We start from the raw sequence: 5,591 nt of genomic DNA, 5'->3' as shown, positions 1-5,591 counted from the left end.
GGTTGACCCCATGTCATCCATAGCTTCTCGCACAGAGTCTTATGCAACGTCCACTCCATGGAGATGACTTGTCCTCTTCTGCTGAGGCTGTCCGCCAAGACATTCATTTCCTTGCACAAATCTCGCCAAAGGAGAGATGTTACTGCCTTAAATGGAGTTCCTTCTGATCCGTGGATCAAAGACCCGAGCCTTCCAGACTGTCCAGTGGAGCTCCCTAACCCAAATCCGATGCATCTGAAAACAACACATGGTTTGGGTTCTTGATCGCAAGAGAAAGACCTTCTCGAAGTCTGATGTTGCTGTCCCACCAAGTCAGACATGTCTAGACTGAGTTGGAGATTGGGAAAGAGATACTCACTAAGCCCTTCTCCTTGTTCCAATGTTTAGGTGAAATCGGAAAGGGCATAGGTCGAGTCTCCCCAGAGAGATAACTACAGCGATGAAAGAGTTCCCACGAGGCTAGTTCAAACTCTTACAGAGCAACTGTTTTTCTCTTGCAAGTGAAGGACTTTTAACAGAGCTTGTTCCATTCTTGCGGGAGACAAAAAGGGCCGAAAAATCAGACACTGTATCTTCATTCCCAAAAAAAGAATAGTCTGGGATGGGGTACTGTAAGTTACGACTTCTCTACGTTCACTATGCATTCTTGCGGGAGACAATGCCAACAGCATCTGGTGTTCCCAGGCGGTCACCCATCCAAGTACTGACCAGACCCAACGTTGCTTAACTTCGCTGATCAGACGAGAAGCGGTGTTTTCAACGTGGTATGGCCGTTGACTTAAGTACTCCTGCAGTGAACGTGGCTGCCAGATCATTGGAGCCATCCCTGATAGTCTTGTTCCTGCAGAGAACGTGGCTGTCAGATCATTGGAGCCATCCCTGATAGCCTTGTTCATGCATGACATAATTGTACAGCAAAACTTCAAACGCTCGAAAAACTCCTAACAGGAGATGGTCTAGCTCTGAAGCCGACCATAAAATCTTGGAGCGTCTCATGGCCAGGCGCCGGGGCGAGTCTATGAGGCTTGAGAAGTCTCTCTGGGCAGAGGCAGGAACTCCCAAGCCGAGAACTTCTCCCGTGTCATACCAGACGCTCGCTCTATACGCCAGTTTAAAAGGAGGGAAAGCAAAGGCTGTCTCCCCCAAACTCCTCCTGGTGATCAACCAGTCGCCTAGCAAACGTAAAGCTCTCTTAGAAGAGCGAGAGAGCACTAGCTTAGAAAACAACGGCTTCGAAGTAGCTAGGCCTAGTGTAAACTCTTGACGTTTAGGCGAACGAGGAGCAGCAGTTACAAAATGGTCCGGACAAAGATCCTTAAAAATCAGCATGATTTATTTAAAGTCCATAGAGGGCTGAGCAGCTTTAGGCTCCTCTCCGTCTGACAAAGTCCCCAAGGGAATATCAGTAGGAGGGGGATCAGCAACTTCCTCATCTGAAGGAACCTCGTCCGACAATTGCCGAGTCTCATGAAAAGGAGAGACCTGCCGCGGTGGCAATGCTTGACAGGCAAAGTCCACACGCAAAGGAGCAGCAGTAGCAGTCAAGGAAGCGACGTCATGTCGCTGCTGAAAGGACTGACCAGTAACAACAACAGGAGTTGATGGACGCTCGACGTCAAGTCGAGACTGCCTTGACTGCCTAGACTGAGCAGTCAAAACAACCCTTGACTGCGGTGCTTGACGCTCAACGTCAAAACAAGGCAACTGAGCTGGTTGGCGAACGTCCTGAACGTCAACACGAGCATGCGGCAGCGGCTGAACGTCAACAAGCGGCTGAAAGTCAACACGGGACTGCATCGAGTGAGGCTCCAAGTCACGTGACTGACGTGACTTTGTAACGTCAACGTCAACAGGACGAGCAAAGGCTCGTTTGGGCGGCTGACGGCCAGGATCTCGATCAGCGTAACGGCGAGGATCATCGTGAACCTGCTCAACGGTATACTCCTCCATAAGGGAGGCAAGCTTATTCTGCATATCCTGCAGGACAACCCATCTAGGATCCAACGGGAGTCGGTACGGGTCGAGACGATGGTAACGCCTGTGACGGCAAAACATTGCCTAAACTAAGACTCTCGGAGCCCGTGTTACGCTTTTGTTTAGGCGGCGAGCAGTCTTCCGATGACTGCACAGGGTCAGAGCTGTCCCCATGGCTACAGCCAGGACGCTGGACCTGTCCTGAAGGGACTGACTTCCGCTTTAAGGGTCTAGAAACTTTGCTCCAAGGTTTCTTTTGCGAGAAGCCTTCGGATGACGAGGAGAAAACAGCCTCGCTCGTCTTATGGTAGGGGCGATCTTGCGAGACACGCCCGATACCATAGAGGGAACGTCTGTTCGTTGGTTAAAGCCTCTCGTCCCCATAAGTCCTACGACATTACTTCTCCCTGGTAGCATGGGAGCCTGAAAGAGGTCTCGGACTAGGTGAACGACAAGCACGAACAGACGAACCCTCGGTCGCAACACTAAAAAACACTTTGCGCAATTATCACTTTATCACTACGATTTTCTGTTTTTGCACTTACTTCACTGATATCGTATTTTTCAATAATTTCACATTAGGCATGAATAAAACTGATTTCTACCTGAAGCACGCAATTCTCCCTTACATCAAAAGGTTATAATTGCGAGATGAGTCGTATAATGTAAGCACATTAGTACAAGCAAAAAACAGTAAACATATATATCGAATAAAACGGAAATATATAAAGTTAAAAAGGATCAGTGACTGGGGAGGAGACTAAACACTAGTTCATTAAAGACTACGTTTTCAATCTCTCACCGTACAGTGCCTTGGGACGAGAATAAAAAACTAAAAACGTTTTATCCTTTCTCCCCGTACAGAGACTTAGGACGAGAGTAAAAAACTGAATCGAGAATAATGTTACTCGCTCCCAAACTCCTTACTTGGGACGAGAATAAAGATCGGATCGTTTTCTCTTCCTCTCTCTCTCTCCGTCTCTCTCTCTCTCTCTTGATTTCACACAGAAGAGAAATGCCCACTCACCCTTCATCAATAAACAGGTTATTTGACCAAAGGAAAAAACTGAAAGGACTAAGAAATTGAAAATTAACAAGTTCCTTTAAATTAGTATTTAAAACACTTCAGTTTGAAAGAAGAATGAACAAAACGTCAAAATCGATTTACTCTTTCTGCAAAGTGAAACCGTGATTCTCTCTTTCTCTATCGTAACGATAGAGCGCAAACTGCGTAGCATAAATAAACCAAACGTTAGTTCATCTTTGAAACAGCACGAAGACTATTCAAAGAAAATCTTTCATAAAATATCTACTAAAAAATATTCATTTCATAACTCTTACAGAGCAAATGATTTAAACTTAACGAAAATAAAAGTTAAATGGGCTCAACATTGTTTAACTTCGGTTTCCAAGTTAGGACCGCCTACTCTCGGACTAGGGGAGGAATAGGTAAGGCCGCATATAAACAAAACATAAAATTTATCTTTATGTTTAGTATAAATGGAAAGCTAATCGAAGAGGCCTAATAAAGGCGGGTGATATATAAAATATATAGAGGAAAATCTATAATTAACAACAACAATTTATAACGTGATAAGATAATTTCTAAAAGCCTAAAACACACTTCCGTACACTAAGGGAAGGGTCGGCCATCTTTACTCTATGGAAAAAAACCAGAGATAAAAGAGCAAGGGCAAAACACTTTTACTCCAAAGTCATCAACAATAAAATCTATCCAAAAAAAAGGGTTCAAGAGTTTTAATTGAAGATAAAAACACCTGCACTGCGAAAGCTCAAAACCAAAAAGAAGTACTTCACCAAGAATGACGAAAAACTCCAGGTCAACAGCGAGTAATGGAATCAACTTGTCGACAAGACCGACAGAGAAGAACTGGAGCTGTTTACATGTATATACGGTATCTGGCCGATAGTCGGCGCTGATGGGCACACCCGCTACCTTCATGGCGATCGCTCGCGAGTTTTTGGATTCTGTCGAGCCGTCGGAGACGTCAGCTATTATATATTCACCGGCTAAGTTTAATATTTAAAAACTATAAGTAATAGTAAGAGATCACGAATCATATAGGATAGTGTAGCCAGCTTAAAAAGAGGCAAGGCCAAACTTCTGATTTTTGAGATGTAAAAACTTTCTTAGATCCAGTTACTAGTAACAACATTAAGCGATCAAAGAGAACCGCCAGAGACTATCAAAGCCGGCTCCCGAGGAAAGACTGATCTGTCAGTTCCAGAAAGGTAATCTTTCCCAGGAGTGAAGTAATATGAACATCCAGTTACATAATACACAGGAGGGCAATTCTAGTATGAAAATAAATACTCAAGAGATTGAGTCACACTTACTTCCTTGAAATGGAAACCCTGCCAGTCTTCAAGTGTAAGAAGATCGTTTCCTCTTCCGCGTTCTCCATAACCCCCAATGTGGGAGTAATGAATCTTGTGGCTGGAAACTGGCATGCATCCTGTGAGACTGTCAGTTAGATCATCATAGTCCTATTACCAGTGCCCATTGAAAGGATGTCCACAGACATGAATGGGCCTTTTAAGCAAACCCACATGTATCACATGCTCAAGGGGGGTGTCCCTTGCGACACTTTCCCTAAGAATATAAAGGTTCTTATTTCCGTTTAACTTTATAAAAGTAAACACGACTCCTGAATGATGCATTGCATCTAAGCATGCAAATGCTTACTAACAAGTGGTATTACCGAACACTTGAGGTTGCGGCAAATCAATCTAAATCATGTGCTCAAAGGGAAGTCCCTTGCTACTCTTTCCCTGAGGATGTAAAGAATCTTCTGATATGATATACTTGGAGAGAGAGAGAGAGAGAGTCCCTGACTACCCTCTTACGGAGTAGTCAGAGCTTTGAACACATATAAAGGGATGGGAGCAATCTGTTCCACCTATTTGTTTTATAAGAAACTCGCACTAAACAGAACAAACCACCTTGTTCATATGATCAGGAAACTGAGACACAATGTTGCGAAAGAATTACCTGGGGTCTTTCTAGCCTGAGTCTGGATTACTCAATGAAGCAGGGTCAGGTGGTAATTTCTGATACCTTGGTATTGGAGCGGGCCATCTCGGAAGTTAGCAAGTTTCATGTTAGTCCTCCATTTACAGGATGACTGTGTACAGGACGTAGAACTTATTCTGGCCACCGGAGGAAGCTCTTAGTGTCTGTAGGCAGGAGTATCGGAGAAGTTCGTGAAAGTTGCTGATGGAGTGTTCTGATCATCCCTGGACTATGGGAGGCAAGCTCTTCAAGATTACAGTGCAAACTCTAAAGATCTAGTCCACATATACTAAAAGGAGGATAAGATCACCACAGGAAATACAGCTCTCCTGTATTAGGATCCTAGGTAGGGCAAAAAAAAAAACCCTGTCTGTGGGTTTGTTATCTTGCTGGAGGACTAAGGGTCAGAAATATAAGGTAGTTAGATCCCTAAATAGGGCTCTTCTGTCCAGTATCGCAAGAATAACCTTAGAGGTATGAAGGAAGACTCTTCCTCCTGACTGAATAGTAGGGGAGGGGGAATTACTCTTACGAGACCATTTCGTCCCCCAGTGGCCCTGATAACGAGGGCATTGAATAGTTC

General features: G+C 44.4%; 1 non-coding gene across 1 annotated transcript; it reads right to left on the bottom strand.

Moving 5' to 3' along the window:
* Positions 1–659: 659 nt before the first annotated feature.
* Positions 660–778, bottom strand: LOC137617750 (5S ribosomal RNA). The gene has a single exon (XR_011039651.1). It is a non-coding gene; the product is annotated as a 5S ribosomal RNA (ribosomal RNA).
* Between the last annotated feature and the right edge of the window lie 4,813 nt (positions 779–5,591).

Source organism: Palaemon carinicauda, chromosome 23 (assembly GCF_036898095.1).
Source record: "Palaemon carinicauda isolate YSFRI2023 chromosome 23, ASM3689809v2, whole genome shotgun sequence".
Lineage (NCBI taxonomy): Eukaryota > Metazoa > Arthropoda > Malacostraca > Decapoda > Palaemonidae > Palaemon > Palaemon carinicauda.
Note: the sequence above shows the minus strand (reverse complement) of the source record. Positions and strands in the feature narration are given on the sequence as shown.